At 48.2% G+C, this 27,866-nt stretch overlaps 1 protein-coding gene across 4 annotated transcripts in view; it reads right to left on the bottom strand.

Moving 5' to 3' along the window:
• MAP4K4 (mitogen-activated protein kinase kinase kinase kinase 4) overlaps positions 1-27,866 on the bottom strand; it is a 917,846-nt gene that overhangs the window by 584,626 nt on the left and 305,354 nt on the right. The gene's annotated exons all lie outside the window — the stretch shown is intronic.

The raw sequence follows: 27,866 nt of genomic DNA, 5'->3' as shown, positions 1-27,866 counted from the left end.
CATGACCTGCCACGCTCTTGTATTGTCTTGGACGAGGCAGCCCTTAGCGTAATGTAGAAGGGTGAAGGGTACAGACCACTTGCCGTGAGGCAGCCCTTAACCAGGAAACCAGTTCTGAGACAGATGGCCTAGGCCAGCCAGATGAACGTCTGCTCAGTTTAATGGCCAATTCGCCACTGTTGGAAGAACAATCCCTAGAAAGGGGCATCTCGGGAAGTAGCAGGGTGTCTTTTCCTGCTAAGACTCAAGAGTACGCATAATCAACCTACTCTAACTGCTGGGATTAACATTTGAAGATGCAAGATACTAAAAGGCAAAGAGTCACTTGCTAACTCAATTCTATAAATCCAGACAGTACACTGTTTCCTACTTGCCAAGAGTCAATGTTCACTAGCCAATGGCTAGTAGCGAGTACAAATAAATTGTAGGCCCTGCTAACTTGTAAGCCCTTTGCTTGTATTGAGAGCTTCTCTGTGACCTGCTGGACCAGTGACTGCTCCGTACCGTTCTACTTGTTTTACTCCTACCCGCTGTCCCTCTCGGTCTACTCACTCATAGCACTTTGTTTCTCCCATCTTATCCAACTGCTTCTCAATTGACTATCCTTCCCTTCTCACTATGTCTAGTAGGAAGAAGTTCTAAAAGGATATCTTGTCCTCCAACCCTGGTCTTCCCATCGCCGACACATTCCAGCGCCTGCTCCAGACAGACCCTCAGCGACATCCTCGGTCGTTCCTTTGCCAGATCTATGGACTCTTCATGTGATCTGTGCTCTGTCCTCTCCCATTAATGGTGGCACCCGCTGGGAAGCCCTTATGGCCCCCTTCAACTCCTCTAAGGTCATCATTAATATCTACCTCAATGGCACCGTCATGGTCCAAGGCCCTCAGGCCAATTTCCTCCTCTTTGATAGGCGCTTCCCTCGCCTCAACTTCCTTTCATCTCCTGCTGTCCCCTTGCCCCCCCCCCTGGCTACCTTGCCCTCTCCGCCCTCCTCTGCCCCCCCCTGGCTTCTTCTTGACCTCTGCAGGGTGTACCTCTGATTTGTACCCCTCCCGGAAGGCCTGTAAGGCTGGAAACCTCCATCTTGCCAGTCCGAACGCTCGCTCTGCTGTCAAACACTCCTCTGACATCTGTCACCTCCTGGAAGAACTTGACCTTGATGTCCTTAGTCTCACCTTAGTGATGTCCTTAGTCTCACCGCCAGCTCTTTCACAAGCTTTGACGCTCTCCTTCCTGACGGCTACAAGATCCACCTGTCTGGAGGGGGTGTAGCCCTGATCTTCCCTGAGTGGATTCCTGCCTCTATCATTCACACACAGTCCTACTCCTCTTTTGAATGCATGTCTGCAGGCTTTCTCCCTCTCCTTGCCACTCTTACCGTGGCTACCATCTATCGGCCTCCTGGTCAGATCACCTCCTTTCTCCGAGTGGGCGGACCTCTCCTCCCTCCTGGCCTCAACCACTCAACTCCTACGTGGTGACCCCAAAATCCATCTAAACTCCTTGTTCCTCTGCTGTACTCTTCCGCGACCTGAGATTCCCTCTCCCTTTCTACCCTCCCCTCTGGCCAGACTCACTCTGCAGGGCACACGCTTATGTTTTGATCTCCTCTCCCTCCCCCTCTCCATCCCCCCTTACCTCTCCTCTCTCCTAGAACGATCACTCCCTCTCCTATCTCTCCCTCTCTACCCCCCAAAACAAGCCATCCCCATACTGCCACCTACCTTCTCGGACATCCGTCCCATGAAGCGTGTGTCAGTTGAGGCTTTCGCTGCCACCTTCTTCGCCCCTCCACTCCGCCCCTCTGCCTTTGGCTGACTCACACCCCGACAGCCCTTCCCATGCTCTACTCTTCTATCTCTGAAACTCTTGATGCTCTTGCCCGTCATGAGGATCCGTTTGAAGCCCAAAGCCAAGTGCAATTCTGGTTATGACTCTGAGCTAACTACCCTCAAACTTAAGTGCAAGGTGGCTGGGAGGCAATGTAGGGCTTCCTGTTCATCCTCTGATAAACTGGCCTGCCGCCTGCTCCAAAGGCAATACCGACTCTGTCCATACTAAAATGAGAGCACACTTCCAAGCCTGTGTCTCTGCGGCATCTAACAACTCGGACAAACTCTTCAAAATCTGCAAGGAGCTGGCCAACCCTGCTGCAGTCTACCTTTCCTGTCGCCTCCCAGGACCTTTGCACAGCCCTTGCCCCTCACTTCATCTAAAAAAACCCAGGACATCCTGTCCACCGTCTTCCCCTCTGCCTCCCCCTCTCCCTCTCCCTTCTGCGAACGCTGGCCTCCTGTAGCCGCCCCCCCACCCTCCTCTTCCTTTCCCCTGACAAGATCTCTAGACAAGTCCAATTTATGAAAGTCTCGCCAAAACAGGTTCTTCCATGTTCCTCTAAAACCATCAAGGAACACATGGAAACCCTTGCTCCGGCCCTGGTCGATTTCTGCAACCTCTCCTTTGCCTCGGGAGCTTTCCCCTCCCCTCTGAAGCACTCCCTTGTGCACCCTCTTTTCAAAAAAACGCACAGCTGACCCTTCTTGCCCAGCAAACTATCCCCCTTTCGCTTTCACTCCCTTCTTGGGCAAACTCCTGTAAAAGCTTGCCATCTCACAGCTTAACCTTCACTCTGATTCTGTTGGCTGTCTCCATGACCATCAGTCTGGCTTTTGAGCCACCAGAAGCATGGAAACCGCTCTCCTGAACATCCGTGAAGATCTGCTCTCCAAGCTGGACTTGAACATACCCTCTGTCCTCATCCTACTCTACCTCTCTTCTGCCTTTGACCCCATCAACCATACCATCCTGCTCACCGTCTCCGTGACAACCTGGGTATCATTGATCAGGCACTAGCCGAGCTGACCTCTTTCCTCTCCGATAGACCGTCCCAGGTCCAACTTGGGTCTGTCCTTTTCTCCATCTGCCTCTCTACCTATGGCGTTCCCCAGTGGTCCAACCTTTCACTCTGGCTGTTCAAACAATACCTGGCAACTCTCCTCCATCGCATTGCAGTTTTCTGCTCCAAGTTTCAGTGCTATGCGGATGACTCATCACCTCTCAGGTTTAACCCAGCGAGCAGTGCAAAACTTTCCTTACGTGCCCAGAGAACACTACTAACGTAGTGGACGCCCCTGGAAGCAGGGGAATCGTTTTTTCTCCTCAAGCTATCTATGCCAACTGGTTTCCCCCCCCAATTGATAAGCCACACTATGCCAGGGTAAGATAGGCAGGGACAAGTAGAGGACTCTTTACTTTACCCAGCATCACAAGTTATGCTGTGGAAGGAGGAAGAGGCGAACAGTCTGTTGCTTTACCCAGTCTGAAGCTAGGTGGGGGGCCCAGGACATCTGATCTTTCATCTTTGTGGATTCGCACACGAAATACACGGATGCCTCTTGTAGTAGTGTGGCAGCATCTCCTTGCGCTCTTCACTGAGGCAGCTATGGAAGCACATTTTAGCAGTTAGTTCCCAGCATGGGCCTAGCAGGAGGCCTAAGCAGCATGGCAAGTGTGTTCTGGTTTCCTGTTCATCATGCAACGAGCACAAACAGGAAAGCTCTTCCTTTCTACCCCATGGGACCGAGCAAACATGGAGGAACACTAGCAGAAATCAGTATATTTTGATGACGCAGATTCAGTAGTGGTTTGGTGCTCAGATCATGGCTGGACGAAGTGAGGCGTAGGGGTGCAGGATGCAGCAGCGCTCACCTCAGTCTCTGTAGCAGTGGGGGTCACAATGCAGCATCCAATCACACTACGTGGGCTACAATAGCAGTCTTTACTTTGTTTCTTCTCCCCTCGCGCCGTGTGGCCGAACGGCCCCGTTATTAGAGTCAAGGTCCTTCAGATTTCTTGAATGGAGGCAGTCTGGCGTGACCACCATGGTCCGGGTCATCAGAAGGCACGAGTGGTCACCTGACAGGTTATCCCAGAACCGTCTAGTGCCCCACTACTGCAAGCAAGCCGTCCAAAAGGCAGCCATTAGGTGACAAATTGTCAATTTGGCAACTGATGGAGAATTAAACCTCACTCATTAAGCATCGCCTCAGTCCTACTCCCTTTCTAACTATACTCAGTAAGGTCCACCGGTCAGACATGGTTTCCGTCCACTACCTCCCACCCCAAGGTGATTTCTCTACCCACATCCCCATTCCCCCACATTTCTTAGTTCGCACTCCAATTCCCGTGAACCCTTACTAGTCCCTCGTCGTCCTCTTCCACTGCGAGGCTATAAAGCTCCCTGAAGGTGGTTTTGCATCTTCGTACAATAAAATGTGGCAGTAGGGTGATGCAGATTTTTCTGCTAGAGTTCAACTGTTGCACAGGAATGGCGCCAGGAAAGTCTATGTACAAGTAGAGGATTATCTGACGAGCCTAGCACAGACTTGCGAGCGTCCATGCCCTCACACCACCCCTGGTGCCCCAAAATAAAACTAGTTTGTACACTCTGAAACCTACCCCTCCCGAGAGTGCATCCTCGGGGCCATCGGACCAACTAGCCAAGAAAACGTGGCTCTTAAGAGCCCACTAGGAGGGCATCGCAAGAGTCCTACAGCCCAGGCCCTGTGATGCACTAATATTCCTTATGTTTATTGTGACCGTCTGAACCTTGCCTTTTTCTGGCAGTGTGGCATGCGGGCCGGCCTCAAAGCAGCCATAACCCGCGTGTGTGCCATGTAAACTGCCTAAAACAAATATCATCCGCCTTGATTCTACATAACAAAGTCGGAGGGTAGGTCTTTCACAGCACAAGGAGGATAAGCCTATTTAATTCATTACGGAGCATACACTGAAGTCGGCAGGACAGGCGCGCTTTTCTATGCTTGCCTACTTCCGGTCTCATAATACTCTGCTGTTTGCCGGCACTAATTGCGTAAAACCTCAATGCATGTCAAAGAACTGAACAGCTGCGCCATTACGAGAACCCATGAATACAAAAAAAAAAAAGATGCAAATGCACAGCCCGATCTACTCCGTGATTTCACATCTGTTTCACCCGAACAAAAAGGTAACGGTACCCATTCTCTGCCGCTCAGCGGTGCCTCTTGCATGATGGACCCCCTTCGACCATGAACAGGGTGCCCGTTCTGCCATGGTCTTGTGAAATACACGACCTGGTGAAAAAGTAGTGCTCGTCGTCAGTGCTTAGCATTTTTTCTGGTGGTCTTCATTTACGTTAAGATTGATTTTCATAAGGCCCACCTAGCACAGCAGCCCTGTTCAACGGACTGTATGGGATCCTCAGCACGCCATGCGCTTCTATTACAAGTGAATCCGTCACACCCCGATGAGTCATTCGCCCTCTCTGGGGAGGTAATTCATTTAAAAAGCGAAATTCAAAATAAAAACACAGGAAAGAAGCCTGCCTCAACTGGAGAGCGACGTGTTCCATCACTACTTGTTGGTTAAACATTTTATTCAAACCCTTTAAGTGCTCTTGGCAGGGGCCGAGCCAGACTGAAACTTTGGGGGGGGGGGGGGGTAGATTGGTGCTGGATTGCAGTTTTGAAAGCCTGTAGGAGTGTGGCCATTAAACCAATTGCCCTGTTGACCCTCCCCCTTCCTTTGAGCCCAGGAGGCTGAATGACAAAGTTACTCACCGTAGTGACTAGTTTACTACCAAGTCCATAGTCCCCTTTCCTCCATATTTGTGGGACAATCCGTCCATCGGAACTGGACCAAAGCGCTTTTAAAGCATCAAAAAATCAACTTTTTTGTCCGTTTATTTTTAAAGGGGGGCACCACACGCGACCGCAGACCCACTTTCCTGAGCTCTTCCCCGCCCATCAGTCCTTTTCTATCGCCAGGTCCAGGACCACTTAGCAACAATAAACCACACTTATTAGAGGGGACGGCGGGCGGATGAAGGAAGGAAAGGGGACTACAACTAGGAGTAAGGTAGTCACCACGGTGACTAACTGTCATACTCCTACATCCCATCCCCTTTCCTCCATACTGATCAAGGAAATAACGGGTGGATGTAAATGTCCCTTATTGACACAAATTCTTAAGGACTGCCTGGCCAAACTGGGCATCAGCCCTCGAGCTCAAAACAATGTCTGCAAAAAGCTGAAAGGGAAGCCCACGTAGTAGCATTGGTTATGGATTCCCAAGCGACATATTTTTGGAAGGCAACAGCAGTCGCTTTACCACAGAACAAATGTGCACAAATGCCCTTTGAGGGGAGAGTGGGGGGGGGGGGGCTGAGGGGAAGGAGAACTGTGGGGGGGGCTCGGGGGAGGAGACAGGGGTGGCCTCGAATTTTTTAGGCCTAAATAAATATATTAAGCTATCCAACGAGAGATGCTTTCGAGGCTGGTTTCCCTTTTGAGTCATCAAACGTAGCAGAGTTGTGAAGAACTACTAAGTTCACTCGTTCTGTCGGGGTAAAACTTTAGTGCTCATCTGACATCTAGGTTGGGTGAAACCCTCTCGGATCGGAGGCTGCGTTCGAAAAGAAATCCGGTAAAGATATTGACTGGTGTAAGTGGAATTCAGAAACAACTTTGGGAAGGAAAGAAAGGCGAGTGCGAAGCACAACCTTATCCTTGTGGAAAGTTAGGAACAGATGTTCAACAGAGCTTGAAGCTCACTTATTCGTCTCGCAGATGTTACCGCAATCAAGAAGGCCACCTTCCAAGAAAGGTACTTGAGCTCGGTAGTCACCATAGGTTCAAAAGGCTTATGACAGGGCGGTGAGGACCACATTCAGATCCTATTTGGGATGAGAGGCACGAACCGGCGGAAAAAGATGAAGACCTGGAAAATGCCCATTGATGACTGGGTTTGCCAGTGAAAAAGAGTAACTATCCATGGACAGCTAAGACGCAATGGCGGATAAGTATGTCCTGCATGGTAAGACATGGATGCTATAGGCTGAAAGGTCTGAAACAAAAGACAAGACAGTCAATCGAAGCCTGTCAGCAATCCAGCTGTTTAGCTAGACATCAATGACCAAATCTGAGCCATTTGCTCCTATACTGAGCCCTTGTAGAAGGTTTACGTGCCGCTTGAATTATGCGCATGTTATTCTCAGAGAGGATGAACTGTGCTAATGATTGGAACTCTGGTACCAGGCCGCCAAGCTGAAGGATTGTGGGGAGGGGTGACACAACTGGCAATTGCTTTGGTGAAGAAGGTAGAGGATCTATGGTAACCTGATCGGGGAACACACCGGCAGGTGCTGCAGTTCTGAAAACCAGAAGCTGGCTGGCCTGAGGTGCAGGGTAGATCTCATGCTCTACTGCCAAGAGTCCTAGAGGAGGCTGAGACCAGTGAGCCAAGCACCATGACTTCAGCACATAGCATGCACCTCGACAAGATGGCCGTCGCGCCAGACAAGACGGCCACTTGTCCGATGCCGGCCCGAGGGACGGAGCAGGTGGGAGAACGAGTTACAAGGTGGGACTGGTGTCAACCAGGTACGTCGCCTGCAGCTCATCTATCAGCAGAGAAGGCAGGTTTACCCCGCAAACAGCTAGCCAGTACGCACAAGCCCGAGCAGCCGGGCGCCACCCCATCAATATCACCTGCCACCACACCGGCCTGCGCGGACAGGTTCCTTGAAAAGTTCCTCACGCTCATGAAATCTCAGATGGGGGCCATCCTTAGGGATGTGATCAGGGACATGTACCCTCTGACCCCCTCTGCCTGCACCTATAGTCATTCCTCCTATGGCTCCAGCACCACAGGCCCTGGTGCAGACCCTGCTGCCCATGCCGGCTTCGATTCCAGCTCCCCTGCATCCACACAGTTCAGGCGTTTCCGGACCAGCCTCCGATCTCCACACCTGAGCCCTGGGCGCCCAGTACCCCTCCCCTGGACCAGCCGGAGCAGCGGGACCCCCTGGTGGATACAGACGAGGAAGAAGACCCTGACACTCATCAGCCAAGGCCTTTCACGAACGACTCGCAGGTCTGGCAGAGCACCAGAGGTGGGGGCACTTGCAGAGGTTCTCACACTACGCCCTATGGCTAGAACAGGGATCCCGATTCAGAAAGACGTCGCCTTGGCCAAATATCAGTGGGTCAAACCCCACTCGGCCCAGTCTGTCAATCGGCACCTCAACGGCAAGTATAGGCAAATGGAGGGGGATCCACTCTTGCTGTCGGCCCACCCTGAACCATACTCTTCGGCGATTGCTGCAGTATCACTCTACTCAAAGCCTCAATCGTCTTCGACACTGCTAGGCAAGGAGGAGAAGATCTTGGCGGTGTACGGGATGAAAGTTTATTCCTACGCTTCGTTGCATCTTCGTCAATCCAACGCAGATGCCATACTGGCAGCCATTAACCAGAGGCTTTGGCGGGAAATAGACTACTTACTTCCAGAACTTCCGGTCCAAAGACAGTCACGTTTCAAGGCAGGACTGGCAGAGGCTAAAATGGTGCTGCAAGACATCATGAAGTCCACCGTGGCCCACATTGACACCTCTGGCCAGGCCATATGCATCGCCACAGACATGAAAAGGACTGACTGGCTTCGGGCTACTAAATTCAACCCAGACATCCAGGAACGCATATTGGACCTTCCATTCGAGGGTGGTGGCCTCTTTCACTCCACCACCGATGAGGAGCTAGATAAAAAGAATTTGTTCACAAACTGCAAAGTCTTTATCTATCCTTAGGAAGGCCACCCCCAATACGTACACCCAGTCACATCAACATTCCGACAATGAGCGGACGTTCTGAGGGTTCCGCGGCTTACAAGAACAGAGGTCCTGGCAGCCTGACCGTTTGCAGAGTCAACACCGGCGCAAACAAGGGGGAGGAGGGGGAATAAGAGCTTTTTTTCGGTCCCGCTCCTCTGCAGCAGCCTCAGAGGGAAAGAAGGCATGATGTGTCTCTTCTGGTCCACGTGTCTACGGTGGGGGGCAGGCTTGTCCATCACGCAGTTTTGGCATCAGATGTTTGCGGACCCCTGGATCCTCTTGGTAGTATCCACGGGTTACCGCACTCCACTAGATTGGGACAGCAACTCTGTTGCTGGAAATTCGGTCACTTGTCGAGGGCCAGGTAGTGGAGGAAGTCCAGCCCCCCCAGAGAGGATTGGGCTTCTACTCCACAGAACCAGGCTGGCCTGAGAGTTGTGTTGGACCTTTCAACCCTCAACCTCTCCCCCCCCCCTTCAAAAATTCAAGATGGTTACGCCAGCACTCATAGCGGAGACATTGTGCTGGGGAGACTGGATGTGTTCTCCGCGTTGGACGCTTTAAACGTCCCAAATTGGCAGCCGCATTACTCCTTTCTGCGATTGAGGATCATGGGCTGCCATTTCCAATACAAGGTACTCCCCTTTGACCTCAACTCGGCCCCCAGGGCGTTTACCACACTCATGAATGCAGTGGCGGCCCCCTCAGGATCCAGGGCCACCATGGCTACCCGTACCTGGACGACTGGCTCGTCAGGGCGAGATCTTCGGAGGAGGTTCACCCCACTTCCTCCAGCCCTTACGATCGTACTCCACAAGTTGGGATTTTCACTCAACCTCAAGAAGTCTCAGCTGCAGCCTATGCAGAGACTGACCTTCCTGGGTCTCATCTGGAACACAAGCTCCAAGAGAGTTTTTCCCCTTCGGAGGACAAGATCACGGCCATCAAGAGGGCCACTACTCACTTCCTCACCCGAGAGGTGACATCGGCATGGTGGTACCAACATTTATTAGGTATCATGGCAGCGGTCCCACTGGCTGTACCCCACACCAGACTCAAGGAGGAGATTACAGCTGCACTTTGCAGCCTCATGGAATCAGGAGCGGGCGCCCAAGCGGAGCTTGTCAACATTCCTCACTCTCCCCACTCGGACCTTACATTGTGGTTCAGGGACTGCACCCGGTGGACGGCAAGCCCTTCCGGCAGCCGGCACTGCAGGTCACCATCACAACAGACTCTCTCTCAAGGGCTAGGGGGTGGAGGGGTGGTGGGGGGAGTATGGCCAAGCTTGACAACCAGTGTCCATGGAGTCTGGACCCGGCAGGAGTAGGATTCTCATATCAACTGGCTGGAGCTGAAAGCCATCTAGCTAGCTCTCAAAGCTTTCCTTCCACTCTTGGGGCCAAGGTTGTCCTCATCCAGACCGACAATTCCACCAGCATGTACCATGTCAACAAGCAGGGGGGGGGGGGGGTCCCAGGTCCCCTCCACTGTGCAGGCTAGCTGTCAGCATGTGGGATTGGGCCCTGGAGAACAACATCTACCTCACGGCCGTCCACCTTTCGGAGGACTACAACTAGAAGGTGGACAGGCGCAGCAGTTCGCGTCCTGGCAGGTGCAAGACCCCGGCTCCTTGGGCGACGCATTCCAGATAGTGTGGAACAGCATGACAGCGTATGCCTTCCCTCCCACACTCCTGATCCACAGGGTGATCTGCAAGATAAAGGAATCTTGTCACCTCAGCATCATTCTGATAACTCTGGTGACCATGGTTCTCAGAGCTTTTCAGACTCTCAGACAGCCCACCCATTTACCTTCGGATGGGCCCAGCAGGGGGGGCAGGGTCATCAAGCCCACTCCACAGAAATGAGCCCTTGCAGCGGGGTTCCTGAGCAGGTCACGCTGAAGCACCTGAGCCTATCACAAGCTAACCTAGAAATCATTCAGGATGATTGAAGGCTAATCGGAGCCAGTGGACAAGTAAATGTTCGGTCACTGGGCGGACTCTAAGGAGATCGAATCCCTTCCGTGCACGTTGTATGATGTGCTCTTTCTCTGCTCACCTTGCTCACTCAGGCGTGTAAGTGGACATATGCCTCACTTATTTGGGAGCCATAGGCGGCTTCAGAAATTCTATGGATGAGGTCTTCTCTTCCAACCCAGTAGTCAAGACATTTGGCGGGCCTCTCCAGGCTCTACCCGCCCCTCAAGAAACCACACCCAATGTGGGACCTCAATGTAGTGTGGGCACCTTGGCGCACAAGCCCTTCGAGCGAATGGCGTACATGGACATAAGGCTGGTCACCATTAAGACAGCTCTGTTAGTGGGCCTCACCTCGGTTCGCAGTCAGCCAGATCCAGAATCTGGTGGCTTCAGAACCCTATACTACTTTTCATAGGGATAAGGTGGTCCCGAGGACACACCCCGTGTTACTACCTAAGGTGCCATCCGCTTTACAGTTCAACAAGGAAATAGTCTTGCCTATGTTTTTTGCCGACCCCAAGGACAAGGCTCAGAGGTTTTTGCACTGTCTGGACGTCTGACGCGCTCTGAAATTAAATCTGGACAGGACCAAGGGCTTCCGCAAGTCAGATGCACCGTTTGCAACCTTCGCACGGCAGGGGGTGGGTGGGCGTCAGTCAAGGCCCGGGTGTCAGGCATCCAAGGCCTCCATAGCACAGTGAATGGTTTCGGCAATCAAGGAGGCCTATGAGTGGCAGGAAAAGCCACTTCGAGCTAACACGCACGCCCACGCCATCAGAGCAAAGGCCAGGGCCATTGCATTCCAATGACAGGTCATCAGCAGAGAGGCCACCTGGGCCACCACTTAGTGCCAGCGTCCCAACAGTAATGCTTACAGAAAGTCAGACGCGGCTTTCAGACAGGCGGTTCTAAGGAACCAGTTTACTTAAGGAGGGTCTCCTCTCCACCCTGGAGCTACATTCAGTTGTAATAGTCCATGCAGTATGGGGGAAAAGGGGCGGCATGTAAGAGTAATTAATAGTTACTCACTGTAGTGACTAACCTACTCTTAGTCCACAGTCCCACTATCCTGCCCCCCAATACTGGTGTCATTGGGCAATGTTCAATATTGCCGACGCGTCAATGGGGACTGAGGAATGGCGCTGCTGGGTGTAGTCAGGTGAGCACATGCGCCCAGGGCCACGACCCCACGCGCCTCTAAATTTAACAAGGGGTAGAAGGTTTTTTTCCTGGTGAAAAAGGTTCTGTCTCCCGTCCCTAGCGAGGGACGCCCATGCAGTATGGAGGAAAGGGGACTATTAAGAGTATGTTAGTCACTACAGTGAGTAACTATTAAAGTCTTCAAGCTTCTCAGGAAGAATACATTCCTGAAACTAGGCAAGCTCTTTCCACAGCTTGAGATTAGCAGCCGCCTGGATGACCTTAGTATTAGCCTGATGCAGCTGGAGGGTCGAATTGGAAAATACTTTTCCAATGGCGTCAAGAAGCTTGTCCTCCTTGGAAAAGACTTGGAACGCTACAGTGGAGGGTGCAGAGGATGGATTGGACTGGAGCGCAGCTACTGCCACCACCATCGGTGAGTGGAGTGGACATGCAGTCAAGGTTATGTCTTTAGACGCTTGTAGCAAGCTTCAATTTTCTTTTTTAGGTGTGGCCCGGAGAGAGACTTTTCCCGGACCTTGCGGGCTTTGCCCAGAACATCCTTTGGAAGGAATAGGCCGATGCGCTCCTGCGTCGACAGAGTAAAGGCTCCCGAAAGTACACATTCTTGAGCCACAGGCTCAGGTATTGGCATGCCCAGCAACGCCATCATATCCACTACCCGGTCGTGAAAAGCTCTAATAGAGTTGGGTGGGTCGTTGCCATCCTGATCCGTTTGATCTTCATCCAGAGCGGCGGGAACAGAATCCTGATCCGCAGCATGTGGCACCTCAGACACCATGAGCAGACTTGACTGTGCAATGGGAGCTTTTAGCACAGGTGAAAGTGGAGGCAGGGGAGGTGGCGGCCCCGATGCAGGTGCGGGGGGGGGGGGTGGCACTACTGGGACCTGCAGAGGAGTTCAGGTGGCTTAGGATAAAGTTCCCTGAAAAGTTCCTTAAAGTATGCCTTCATTGGATCAGACTACATAAGCGTCTGAAACTTGCCAAAATGCATCGAGAATGGTTGGCCCTCTGCCAACTGGATTCACGTAAACCAAGGGAGCAGATGTAGGAGGGAGTGAAACTCTGGCAGTGGAAAATTAGCACGCCAATCCATCGGAAGGTGGAACGGATTCTTATTATCCACATTACATGGAAAACGCTGCTCCATCCCAAAAACAGGCCCCGCGAAACCAGCCGTTGAAAATGTTGGAGTGAGTGGTAGTCAAAATGGCTGCCGAAGACCGGGGGGGTTGGACTGCCATTTTATTACTCCCTAAGGTGAGCTGCGTCACAGGAATCAGGATGTCGTCACCACAGCGGTATCGGGGGACTTATGTTCCATTTTAGCCCTGTGACCTGTATCCTCGGCAGAGCCAGTGCAATCAGATGTAGAGCGCTTCTGCAACCCCTTAGAATTTGGTGAATTAGCCGTCTATGAGAGAACCTAGGCAGCACTGGTGCTTTTTGACTTGGGGTGTTAAACCTCCTTTGCCCTCTCAGCAGAATTGGTTCAACCAAAGGCTTGTGTGTGGGAAGGCTTACGGTCACCCCCAGTAGCCAGAGCCTTCCGAGGAGGCCCTTCGAACTTGCCGGTCTTAAATATAGCCCCAAGTTGGGGATTCTCGGGGGTAACTCTGGTGCATTTAGTCGCCTTAACGGGAACCGAGGGGAGTCTCAGTGCACTTAGTTCCAGATTTGGAAACCTCAGGAGCTACCCCGGTGAAAACAGCCCCAGAAGTACTGGGGTTAACCTTAGACCCTAGGTGAGGAACCTCGGATGAAGATCCGGTCCTGGTAGCCCCCTTACAGGAAACCTCAGAGGAAACTGAGTCCAGATTAGAGCCCTTTAGGGACATCTCCGAAACCAGAAGACCCCGGGAAGGAGTCCACTGGCCGGGGTGCCCTGAAAATGAAGTAACTTACCGGCATCTTCCTTTATTCTTCAATGGACTGCTGTGAATGTCAAGGAGGAATTTGCTAGAACAGCTCCTCCCACCTGACAAGTCAGCACTCGAGTGCCTGGACAGAGAGGAAGTTGCAGTAGAATCAAGAATCCCGCCAGTGTTCCCAGCCCAAGCACTCCAGACAGTGGGGATCCGGCCTTGCGAAACGACATTCGCACGAAGCACAGGAAACGAATCCCAGACGCTCCGACAAAGAAGACCACCATGAAACCGGAGCAGGAAAATGAAGGACAAAGGAACAAAAAGAATACATTCCCTCAGATGCAAGTGCATCCGACCCAGACTGCGCAGAGAAAACTGAAGGGTGATGCGCGGGGCAGAACTCAGGAAGGCGGGCTGTGGTCACGTGCAGTGGCCCCGCATAAAAATGAAAGGCCAAAAATGTGTGATGCTTCAAAAGTGCTCCGGTCCCGATGGACAGAATAACCCACAAGTATGGAGGAAAGGGGATGGCATGTAGGAGTATAGCTTTTTCAACTTCCTTTGGCCCATTAGATGCAGGTTTCCCCCCAATTCAGAGGCTATTTATTTTCACAAGCAGTTTAGCCTTTAGCTTCATCATAGGGCAGTAGTCTTCACACTTTTAAGTCAACACTCCCTTGAATAAACATTTTTACAGGTCCTCCTACCCACCCAAAAAACGAACTTATCCCTGGGTCATGGAGATAGAAGGCCTGTGGACAGGGTGGTGTGTGGTATGCCAGGCAACCCCTTAGTCAGGGTTTGGCTGTGGGTGATGACATGGCAAGATGCCATCTTCACCCACTTAAATGCATACTACTAAACCTATAAAAGCTTGGACATTTTTGAGGGGTATCCTTTGGAGGTCCAAATGACACTGGTTTGCTAGGAGAGGGGGCGTTTGTACCAAAGAGGACACCACCATGTGAATTGAATAGCATACTGCTGCAGCAATATGACTGAGGAGGGGTTGAAGCCAGCTCATGGTACCAATTGTCGCAGATCGTTTCATTGCAGGTGGGTGGGAGTGGGTGCATGTTTCCAATGTAAAAGATCCAAAGACTGATCACCAAGGATGGAATTTACACAGCATGAAACGGGCTCGCTCTGACCATCTAGGTCTCGTTTTGGATTCTTAATTTACTCTGCCTTCTATTCCCCCCTAATCACTCGCCTTCCCCTGCTCACTATCTCTAAATTCTTCACTCTCCTCTGTTCTTTCTGTCCCCCTTGCCCCTCTCCCTACTGTGCAAGTCCTGTTTGTACTCTTACTCTTTCACACTCCCTTTTGTGTTCTTGCATTCCTCTTGTATACTTGATCAATTTTCTCAATTTGCTGAGTATTTAGCGTACTTTGCCTCGGTCACTCCTTCCTGTTCCTTCTGTATCACTTTTCCTTCCATCCTGACTTTACACTTAGTTTTTTCCCTTAACGCCTACTATTCTCTTTGCTCTCCCTCTCGTGCAGTCTCCTGGTTTTCCCTCACTTCCATTCTTGTTGGGGAGAATTCTCTGTTAAGGCTCATTTCCCAAAACTAGTAAGTCCCCCAGCAGCTTTGCTGGATTTTTTGGGGTTTATTTTTTTTCTCCTGCTAAGAGAGTTTTTCTCCCACTCTTAGGCATGATTTGAGAATGTCCTTTGACTATGTAATGTGCTTTATGGGCTATGGGGTCTGGTATGTGTTACACAGCACCCTCAGTGCAGTAAAACAGGGGTGTCATAGTGACACCCAAACATAGACTCCATACCCTGGGACTGACTACTGTCAGTCTCCCAGGGCATGTAAAGTCACCATTGGCTTTACTAGTCTCAAATTGTGAACAGAACCAGTACAAACCATCATATTGTGGAAGTACTGGTAGGGGTAATTCGATTGCCCCTGGGTCTGTTTTCCAAGGGGGCACTGTGCAGTCCCCCTTGTCGAGTTTCTGGCTGGTGGCAGTGGATACCACGCGAAATATTCCACCGGAATCCTATGGGATTTTCCCATTCATTTTAAACGCACCACTTTTTGGTGTTATGTTAAAGATACCGCCGGGTTATTTATTTAATATTTATTCCCCGGTTGGGTCTTTTTGCCAGGACTCGGTTTTAAAATGGCGTTTGTGTTCGCCTCTGAAACTCTAACCAAAGTCGAGCCCTTCGTTCCACTTTTTGGAGAAGCCCTCCAAAGGGTGCCACTCTGTCTGGGGTCAACAGGATGTGTGGGAGGGGGATTAGGCACCCTGGACTGAGTTGCCTTGGCAACTCAAGTCTCACTCTTGTGCGATTGGCCCAGAGGTGAGCCGCCCTGCTCACCACTTAGCATGTTCGAGTGACAGCTAGACTGATGAATGGGGTTTTGCTCCATAAAAGCAGGGCTTTGGGGACTGGAACTTCAGAAGTCACCACAGGACCTAAAGAATCCGAAGAGGGGAGAAGCTGAGCCATCTACAACGACACCACCGGTGGAGCCCTGCTGGACGAAACTCACCACTTTCCCGACGACAGAGGAGATCTTCTTCCAGGAGAGTCTTCTTCCCCTTGAGCTGGTGGGACCAACCAGTTCTCCTTTTTCACCTTCCTAGATCGTCTCGTAGTCGATTCGCCCGTGCCAAGCACCCCGGTGGCTGGATAGCCACGCTTCACCACTACCGCGAATAAAAGGGTAGTACCTTTTAACCGGGAAACTCCACGGTTGGTTTCTTCCCTGGCAGTGCAACGACCTCCAGCTTTCCTCCACGTCAAGATCATCTCTTCCCCTGGACGACGCCCGGACTTGCACCCACTGCCAGGAACTGCCACCGCTGGAGCTCTCTCACCATTTCAGGTACTGTGTTCCGCCTGGTCTCCCTTGCAACAGACTGTCCAAGGTGTCCCATAAATCCTTGACTCTCTATCCTGGGTTGACCTCGGACCTGTTAACTTTACCTTTCTGAACTGATCCAACCTCTTGACTTTTCTGCAAAGACTGAGTGCATTTCCACTGTGTGATCTTGGGCATATTCCGCCTTGCTCTCTCCAAGAGTGGGCCTGGCCTATGAACTTTTTGCTCTACAGTAGACCTGCCTTTCTTGACTTACTGTGGTTTCTTAAAAGTGTTGGTACTCTGTTATTTTCCTATTCGGCCTTTTCTCTCCCTTTTTAAACAAATTATTGGAGTGCCATCTAGGGTTACGCGCTCACCTCTGTTTTTGCTAAATAAGTGGTGTCTTAACCTAGACTTGTCGAATAATTAACTAGGGAGGTGTATATACTTATAGTGACTGTTTGAACTTGATTGACATATTAGTGCCAGTGTATTTTTTTACAAGTGTGTTTTTAAATAATAATATGTTATTATACCAAAGCTCTGGTCAGTGTTTGCTTGTGCTACTGTATTTTTAGCCCTATTGTGTATATTCTATATACTGCCTAACTCTGCTTGAGAGAAGTCCGACTGCTCAGCCACAGCTACCAGGTAAATCTGGGTGGTGCAGACTGCTAGCAGTTGGGTTTACTGCTTACTCCTGTAGTCTAACTTTTTGCAGTGGTCCCTAAGGGAACCGCACAGGTTTCTGCCTAACAATTCTGTCTACACTTTATTTTGTTCACTCACTTGGATCATCCCCCTCACATTTTCTTATCCTCCTGTTCTCTTTCACTCCCTTTTAATCTCTTCTCTCCCTCCCATTCAGTCTTTCCTTTGGCCTCCTTTTGGTCTGCTCCATTTTCACCTCAAATTATGTCGTCGATATCTCTTCCCTTATCCAGAGGACTGACGTTGCCACATGTCATCCATGAGTAGGTTATCCAGTCTGTTTCCTTCTCAGAAAGGCAAACTCCCAGTATGCAAAAGCCTGGACGACCCAATTATGTACCGCATGGGAAAATTCTATAGCCGTGTGTCCGTCTCTCGCTACCTCTCTAATCATTGATCCGGTTATATGCCTCTTTCTCCTTTCCCCTCATCTCCCCTTCTTGCTCCTCTTCACTCATTCAGTCTCTAGCTTCCCTCTCACATTCTCTTGCCTTGTGCTTGCTCTTACTAATATCTCCTCTATCCGTTAGATCTCACATTTTCAGTTTCATCTGCCTGCGTGCCCCCCTCACTCACTCCTTGCTTAGTGTGGCTCTGTATTTTATTATTGTTTTATGGTTAAAAAATATAAATAAAAATAGGTCCATATATACATTTCTTAAAACAAAAATCATACTTGTTCAGATCCTTGAACAGCAAAGAACAAAAAGCACTAAAACCACAGTTTCTACCCCACCGCATCACTACACAAATTGTAACCCAAAATGAACTCTCATAATGCTAGTATACGAGAGCCAATAGCCAATTTCAAGGTATATCATTCGAATGTTCAAGCCTCAGATTACTGCCACTAATGTTGATGTAGTTGGTCCTGCCAGGAAGCATTTCCAAACCATTGCTTCCTCTCCCAGTTTGAACAACCCGAGAACATTGTCAGGCGATGCCACCTCCAGATCAGCACCTCAAGCGTAAACAAAGAATCTAGGGTGGCTAAGGTGTACACTTCAATCCCATATAATCTTGGGGATAATGCTCCCGTCATAGTACCGAAGGCATGGTAACAATGAACATTTTCCATATCTCATATCAAACCCTACTTTAGTTAATTAGCAAGGGCTGTAGCATGACACTTCAACCACTTCTGTGACTGTGATTTTGCATAATTTAGAAGTAATCAAAAGCCCAGATACAGGAGGCTGTCCAGAGTCTCCACCTACACAGTCTGAATCCACCAAGGAAAGTTTGGAACTTCTGTCTAGAGCACTGCATCACTTTGGTTGAGATAATCTTAAGGGAATGTAAATCAACAAATTTGGAAACTACATTAATTAGGCGTTCTAATCTGAGTGCAGCCAAAGATTAAAAAGGAATGGACGTAAACCATCCGGAGCAGCCTCATGTTGTACAGTTTAGAATTTACGAAAGCTACTGGCTCCAAGTAATCACCTATGTCTGCCATGTAAAGATTGAAAATGCCGGGAGCTAATACGCAACCCTGCCTAACTCCACGAAAGGGATTTGGCGTGACAATAGTACATTATGATTTAATCAAACTTGGATGTTAGAGTTCTCAAAGACCAGTTGTCAACTGCAGAAGACCGTTCAGGATTACCCACGTACTAAGTTTAGACGACAACATGTTAAGGTCCATGGCATCGAATGTGGCCGTAATGTCTATGGATGAGATGTAAATGATGGAGTCGAACCTCCCCGCCAACCCACCACCACCACCCGCCCCCAAGCTAGATTCTGTATGCACTTTAGCAGAAGGATTCAGTACTTACCACATTTTCAAAAAGGAAAGTCAGTTGTGGCCCTTCTACCGGATCTCCCTTGAATAGAAAGTTTGTTTGTTCAAGCTGGGGAATGAGACGAACTGATCTCATCTAATACATCCAATACACTCTCAAAGTTGATGTTTAAATCGCAACTCTTGGATAAGAGGTTTTATAATTTGACACAAACCCTCCCTTCAGGTAGAGCAGTAAAACACTCAATCTTTCTCAGACACTCAGTTTATCTGTTGAGCAGGCTGAGCAACGTCAATTTCATTAATTAGCCTCTAGAAAACCAGTCTTTGCAGTGCAGGGTCAACAGCAAAGCTTCAGTCTCATCTTAGCTCCTTTTTGTTCGACTACCACAAAGCCAGTTCCGATAAGATTGTTGAGCCTGTTTGATCAGTCCCACTTTCTCATTCGATGTTAAATCAAGGCTAACCTTCGTTATTCTTATAGCCTCCCTCATATCTTTTTTCCTAGAGACTACCTCCTCATAGGCGTGAAGATGTTTCGGAGTTCTGAATTCCCCAACTGATCTCCTTAAACTCAAACTCAAGCTAATCAAGCCACTCACAACCCCCTCAAATGTGTCCACCGTGAAACCAGTTATATTTCCAATCATAAGTTGAAGCCAGGTAATTAACCAGAGTATCATTCACCTGAAGGACCAATCCTGGATTGCATGATATCCCATTGCTTATTATATTAAAACTAACATCTGTAGGGCCCTACTCACCCTGAACGCCATTTATCAGCTTACATCGAACTGCACCTCAAGCATGAATTGATCACTATAGGAAGGAGAGAATTTTCACCAAGACATTTCCCAAACAATCACTTCCCAGTAAATTTGTAACAATGGTCGATTGAATGACTCAGTTTGACCAGGTATGATGGCTCGGGACATCAGGGATAGTGCCATTCAGTCAAGACAAGCCCAGGCACGTAGTCCAAATGCTCCCATTATGATCTTAAGTTGGTTCCCAGACGTGCCACTGTCATCCAACAGCTCAGAATCAATACAATCCGAATTTAAATCAACTGTTAGGTGGCCACATCATTCTAAATGAGCCTCGCTCCAATCATTGACACACAACATGATGCCATCTAAGGCATTCTCCAGATACCAGCATGATGATACACATTTAGTATCGACAGATTCAAGCGGTTTCTCTCAATAGTTTGAACATGGGTGGCCATGATGCCAAAGCATACATCGGTACTTCCACACCACTTTGACTTCTTTACATGACCTTGTAAGAGTTAACAGACCGCTGTTGGGGCGTCTCATCTCCCCACATCAGGCTGCCTGAAAGCATGTCACATATCCATCAATTTAGGGGCTACTCCTCAACCAGGTCTGTTGCAATGACACGATTACATAACCCTAGCTTTTTGCCAACGCTTTCATTGTTAAGCAAATCAGTGACCATAAGTGTTTCATTATAGGAGTGTGAGATGACCAACCAAACTCGCAAAAGTGGGCAGAGGCTGTAGTTTATCCTCGATTTGTCAACACTCAACAGCCAGGACCAATCCTGGTCATGTTCCGAGGCTTGCATCTTTCTCTTTAGTGCTAGGATTTCCTCCCCAATTGCCCCCTGCATGGTCCATTAACCTTTCATTGTTACTGATGGGCAGACTCAGGTTCTCACTCAGTGTTACATGAAGTCTTGTTTGCCCAGCGTAGTGTGCAAGGTCAAATCCAAAAGCCCTGTGGTGTTCTCGTTACTTAAGGATGTCAGACATTTTTGGCATTGATATGACAGAGCGGTCCGTCCTATACATATTTATGAAATGAACTTCAACGATCACTTGTAGATGTGCTGGTCAGATTGAGAATTTCATCCAAGACACAGAATATTTGTGCTATTTAACACTACAGATCTATTATCTGGCAGAACACTTTCTATTAGAATTTTGAATGGCCGTTTGACAAATTTCATTCCGTCTCATTCCAATATCCGGGTAATTAACATTCTGGGAAGCTTTGGGATCCAGTGGCATGCGCTCAAAAAGGTACCACCATCCCAGTGTCCCATCTCAAGGGTTTGTCTCAAGTAACTGAGGGCGTCAGTTATGTGTGCCCAATTAAATTGCTGATCCATATGGCCCATATTGTGGTTAACATAGGTACCCTGATGAAAGGAGATCCCCCACGGTACGACGTGCCAAGTCAGGAAACAAAAACGCTGCCCCAGTTGCCAGATTTGCAGATGTAAGTTGCCTCCTTGATTAGTTGTGGCCAAATTATCACTTTCCTCATTAGTGCAAGCCAATGAGTTTGCCATCAGCGGCACCCCCTTCAATTGAGCTGCCCCTACCTTACGTACAGGCACCACACTCTTTGGTGGCTTCTTGATTAACATTAGGAATACTAACACTTAAGGTAGGCTCTATAATAATTACCCCATTGGGTTCCACCAGTGTTAATTCTACAGACGACCGGGCCAAAGCCACTTTTACAGTGGGTTGTGAGAACAAGGCACGATGAAACTTGAAAGACGCTCGTTTATTCATGCGTTGAATTTGACGATTTAGGTTTTTTTTAGCTGAACTGCCCGATTTTTCCTGCCAAGGGGTATTTTCGGGTTGCATTGTTCACCCTTTTTCTGCAGGCCATTACTTTGAATTTGCGGATTAGTAAAGTCCACACAAATGACTTCGAGGGGAGGAGTTGGCCCATCTTTTAATGCAAACCACCTCATTGTTATGTACTGAAGCTGTTGAAGACCATGTAGGTGCTATAAGCACTGGTGTTTCAAAAGTCACCAAATTATCAGTGTCACAGTGGTAGCTTCATCCAGACTGTTGGTTTAAACAGGTGCCTCCCAATTGGGTCCGAGCGGATTTCAACCCCACTTCCTTCTGCACAATTCAAACTTAATTTCCCCTACTCTTTGACTTCTCCAGGGCGAAGTCTACGGGTAAACAGGAATTCATTTGCTGTGGTGTGCAGATCAATCTTCTTAAGGATTCCAACAAAAACGGAGTGAGTCTTAGTTTCCACTTCGAGTCCCTCAAAGTGAAACAAGAATACATACCACTTGGTTAATTTCCGCCAAAAATCTCTATCTTGTGGTTGCCCCTTTCTCTGATCCATTCTTCGCATTACTGATGACGGCCTTCTGGGAGGCAGAGAGGCCAGTGTGATTTTCACTCAAGATAGAGGAGTCAAAGTCAAGCTATATTCTCTGAGCCAGTTCAGGTGGGGTATCCACAAGACTCAAGTCATTTGTATTGTCATGACTCCGTAGTGGGGAGACTTGAGCACCCTGTCCATCCAGACCCACCCCACCCCCCAATCTACTGCTCCAAACAAGGAGTCTCAATGCAGGTGTTGTCAGCCGAGTATTCACATCCAATGTCTGCAACACTCGATCCCCAGCTACTTTCAATGCAACCAGAAGATCGGTGCAAAAAAGGTGGGCTTTTCTTTGTGAGTTGATTGCTTATATTCTTAATGGGGAGGGATCGAATCAGACCCCCTTGTACAAAGTTCTCATCCGCGAGCGAGAGGCCCACTTCCCTAACATGCACAGAGGTCGGTGAACCCCTCCACCGGGAAACGTGAAAGTAGCAGATTGATTGCCGCAAGCATTTCGGCGTCAGAAATGTGTGCACGGTTTGCAACCTTCGTCATTTTATGACCACTTCTTAAGTCGCACAAATACAATTGCATTGTAAAAGCAATAAAGATGGGAAATGGACGTTCAAGTCCGTAGTGAGCCCCCAAAAGTGCACAGTTCGAAAAAAGCAAAAAAATAATTGCTGTGCACTCACCTACTGTGAATGCAAAAAGTCCTCCTTTCACAGTTGCCAGGGGAGTGTGGTAGGTGGTTGACCCACTTCACACAACGCCAAGTGCCAACTCCAAGGGCACACAGACACCTTTACACTGGGTAAGCAGTCTTTTCGACCCTTCTGGTGAAGCTGTCCACCTGGCCTTCCTGCGCAGACTGCAACTCAGCACCAACTCCGTGCCACTCCGCGGTATAATGGAGTTTAAGTAGTTGAACTCCCTCTCATGTGAACGCTCAAACAAATTAGGAATGGAGGAAATACTTCTAGCAGCTCTTTGACACCTCATCCCGTCTCTTCCCCTCTGTCTCGATCTCTCTCACTCATGCCCTTCGCCCCTTACATGTATGTGGCTGTCGTGTTCCCCCCTTTTGGTTCCGTTTTTCCCTTCAGCTCTGTATGTGCCACTTAGTGCTTTAAGTCTTTAAGTGGCATGTGAAATCAAGAGGGGGCTGTGAACGGGGCCGTGGCATGAATAGTGCTGTTTGAGGAAGACCTGCATCATGCACACTAGACTTGGTGCAGATTTCATTTGTCCCAACACTCGATCAAGCCGTGAAAGGTTTGCAAACAATTAGCCATATAAACTAATTTGGCCAGCTTCATCAATTGTTTGAGGCATGGGCTGTCCTAGGTGAACAGAGGATCACTTCTAGTTTCCCTAAATGGTTCCTTTCATTGGTTGGAAGTGTTTGCTTGTTTGCGCTTTCACACTTATATAACCTTCACTCTGGTAAATGGCACGTTCCTGCTTTCACTGCTTCAGGACCAGCAAACCAATTTTCTTTTGTTGAGATTGGTTAAAAAAATACTTAACTTAGTACCAGAAAAACCAATGATTAACAATGTGGGCTTTGACTGCTCAGATAAAAGTTATGCGTCTCTATTGTTGCTATTAAACTCTTAGGAAAAGATGTGGTAGATGTTAAGTAGTAGATCCTAGTCAGTTATAGTGCCCAAGATCAAATATATGTTCAAGCCAGACAGCCACATGGGCATTTCCACAGACAGACTAATAGCATCACCCTGACATTATACAACATTAAACAGGTTGGTGTCTGGATACACAGCTGCACTTCATGTAAGAATAGATGTTGCTATAGTTAGTTACTTGGGGTAGAGACGGTTTGAAGAAAGGTTAGTTTCCCCAGAGGAGCGCCTCTGCTTCTCACCAGCGGCTCATGAGTTTGTTTAGTAGGCATTAAAGACACAAGCAACCATCACCCTCCTTTTATAGGTATTGCATCTAAAGTGCGTCAAGGGCATAAGTCATGCTGGTGACTACCCAAAAATACTAGGATAGCTGTTTGATGATCTAAAAGTTGCAATAGTGGTAAACAAATAACTAACCCTGGTGTGCTCAAACAATTTAGGCAGATCCTGCACTTTAATTACTAAAATACTTGATTGTGTCTCCAAAAGATTAAATTCCTCTACTAGCCTACTTGCCCAAAACTGTGATCCTGGTCGTGCACATTTCACAACAGGTTTAAAGCCAACACAGAGCTCTGAAGTAATCTATATAACTAAAATGTCCATCAGAACAAATTATAGCAGTGCCTTCTTATCCACTTAAATTGCAGTGTAGCTTTTTATTTGAATGGCTTTAAAAGAAAGCATCACACTTTAAAGTTGCGTTTTACAATGTAAATGAACAAGTAGTTATGACCGAATTAACAAATATTGAAGTTTCGCGTTACCCCCAGGAACAAAAGATTCTCTGAAACCAGAACGTGAATTAAAGCAGATCCCAAATGCTGGCTTTTTATTCTTCCCACTTCGTAAATCACTGCACAAACCGATGTCAGATACATTCGATATAAACACAGACATTTGCAAACCCTGGACACTGCTCACAGAGAGCCCATCAGTACTCTGTGAGATCTGTACTGGGGGTCCTTTTCCCTTCGGAAACATCGTTCGCTGTGCATCTCTTCCTGAGCAGAGTCTGAGCCGAGCTTCTCCAAGCAGATCTTGCAAGAGGGCAATAAGAAGGCACAGATCTGACTGCTAGCCGGTGAGAAAAAGACAAATGGGGACAGGAATAGGATTAGCTGTGTAGACCATTTTGTCACAGCACAAAACTTGCTCCACACCCTCCTTTTCTAATTACACATCATTCACACTTCCCTTCAATGCTGTGTCTGGAGCAATTGAAAACGAACAACTGGTTTTAAATATTTTGCTGATGGTACCTCATTGCCCTAGAAACACAAAGGGCACAAAACAGGTCATTAGGAGCACTGGCTGTGAACAGCTAGATGCAGCACCTTTACCGTTCACCAGCCTCAAGCTTGTTTTGCGCCAGAGGGGGTTAAAACTGTAGAGAAGAGGTGTTGGGCGCCAACAGCAGTTTTTTCTGCTGCCAGCTCTCAAGGGGTTTTTGGAGGTAGACGTCTGTCCTTCCATTTCAGGACTGCATAGGAACCCACTATTGTACAGGTTTTTATTTACTGACCCGTGTCTCACATTTTCCTGGTAGTGGGGCCAGAGGAGCACACCACAGTTGTCGCAGGCAGCGTGCCCCTTTCAGTGGACTCTGCTGTCGACTTCAGTAACTGAGAAATAAACACCCTGAAACTTTCAGCCTGTGCTCATTTCCATTATTGTGTGGAGTGCTAAGTGTTTGGTGGCGAGGGGCAGGATAACCCCGTCTGAAGCAGTTTCTACAACTTAGTTTTCCAGTTCTATAACCTTGCGTTACTGGCCCTTTAAGAATTCTCTACAAATTAACAGACAGGAGCGAAGTGCTGGCCAAGTGTTTGGTGCTCCGTGATCGCTATTCGATGCACGGTTGGGGGGGAGGGGGGTGTGTAGGGGGGGGGCACGGGTGGTCGGCTAGAAGTTTCCTTTCTGGCTGAGGTAAGGATCATTGATCGGAGCCCTCGACCAAAACACTGCCGCTTACTGCTTCATGATTGAAACTGACGAATACAAATTAGTGGACCATTCATGCACTGCACCTTGTCAGGCCAACGCATGTTCTTGAATACAATAGACCAGTTGAGTATGCTGCATACAGGTGTAGGTTTCCCGTTAAAGACTTTTGTAGGCAACAAGCATACACATTGTGGCCAAGTAGGGCGCGTGTGGGGTGTCTGCGGGTCCTGGAGACCTTGGAGTCTCTGCACAACGGCGCCTTGCTATTTTTGTACAAATTTGGCAGCAACTTTATTCCATGAGGTCTAGGGCGTTTGTAAGGCGACTGTTGGCTCGCCACTTTTGAGCCTCATTAAACCGCTTTTACTAACAACGTCTTATAACTGGCAACATCCAAACTTGTATTAGTATTTGACTTTAAGGACTTTGTGTGTGAGGTGATTGCGAGTCTTGGTACCTATTGCTCCAGGAGTTTTTCAAGCATTGCACTTGGATCTAATTTTAAAGATTTTTTTTTACTTGCTGTGCTATGGTGGCTGTGCTGTGAAGCAAAGTAAGCCAACAGTCGGGAGAATTTGAACCTAAACAAATGGTAGACTTACCATTTGACCCACGTGATGTGGGTGACGTTGAATGTGGTGCCTTCCAGATTGTTGATCATTTGCAAAATTCAAATGTGGCAAACCAGTGATTGAGTAATACTCATAACTGTCATAAGTGAAGATGCATCTCCCATGAGAAGAGGGAAGTCTTGGCTGTGGGCGCAAGGGAGGGGTACAGAGGATAAGGGTACAAATGCAGCAACAACAAAAAATTACTAATGAAAGGAATGGTGGGTGTGTCTCCCACATATATGGAGGAAACTCGGTATGTAGCAATAATGGATGGATCACTCACCGAGAGATTAACAAAGCAGATCTGATATTTGAGGTTTCAATACTGGCTCCAGTAATGTCGCATGAATTGGGAGAGTATGATTTTCATTGGATTTCGAACCAGTGGAGCTTAACAGACACTTGAGTCAGATGAGTTGACTGAAACCTTGTTACATCGTCAGTATCACTGGGTGAAGTAGTATGTTCACAGATAAGTCAAACAATAAATGTCTCATCTGACAACATGGGTTTTTCAAGTGGGCTAAAAAAGGTTGAAAGGAATGATGCAGTTGATATTAACGAGAAATTGCTCTAGGCTGTGAAGGGTGCTCTGCAGGAGAGTGCCTGCTTGGAAAATGCCCATGGGTTTACAGCCATAGACAAATTATCATTTCCAGCGTTATGACACAATGGACACAGGGTATGATACCCCTAAGACAATAGGGGCAAGCATATTTCCAGTTTGAAGCAGTAGTATGGTAGAACTGCCAGTTCCAGTTCAGATGCCAACAGTAATGAAAAAAAAAAAGAACAGTACGTTTCAAAAGAAACCCTAAAATTGCAAAGTCCACGAAAGCAATAAAATAATGGGTCAAGAAAATGTTTGTGCCAATTGCGGTTCAAGTTGAACGATACCATTGGGAAACTAGCTGTTTTAATGAGAATTGCAAAGACACTCTTGAAATTAAAAATAAAAGATCAAGTAAGTGGCCGAACAAGGGACACTCCATTCTGGTTGTTTGTTGAAAGACCAGGGCATCATTACACAATATATGAACATTATAGGGGGGCGGGGGGATTATTCCCTGGACTTTAGTAATATCTGTGTACTCAGGTTTTGGAGACTCCGGTGATCATGACCAGAGACAAAAATTGTGCGAGGTTAAGGAAGATTAAAGTTGGGTAAAGGAAAATGTCGGAGTTTAACGATTTACACCGTAAAGTACAGCTGAAGAGTGTTACGTGCCACTGCCACCTCGTTTAAACAGAGGGAAAAAATCCCAGTTGAACCCCAGAAGGTTTACCCTATGTTTATGACATTGGAGGAAAAGAGAAAGATGCCTATAGGGAACTTGCACATTAGGGGTAACAATTTAGGTATAAATATCCTGCAACATCAGGTAAACCAAAGAGTTAGAAAGCCTGCTGTCGAGTAAGGGAAGAGGAAACAAAAAAGCAGGCAAGGGAAGAGGGATGGTGTAGCTCACTGTTTATATTGGAGTTGTCTATTTGAAAGACGAGAAAAGAACCCCTTAAAACATCAGTATATTTTATCCCTTTTCTTTGAAGTTCCAAGCCTGTGTTTAGTAAACTAACGATATCCA

This window comes from Ambystoma mexicanum, chromosome 7p (genome assembly GCF_040938575.1).
Source record: "Ambystoma mexicanum isolate Mex_15411 chromosome 7p, UKY_AmexF1_1, whole genome shotgun sequence".
In the NCBI taxonomy this organism is placed as follows: domain Eukaryota; kingdom Metazoa; phylum Chordata; class Amphibia; order Caudata; family Ambystomatidae; genus Ambystoma; species Ambystoma mexicanum.
Note: the sequence above shows the minus strand (reverse complement) of the source record. Positions and strands in the feature narration are given on the sequence as shown.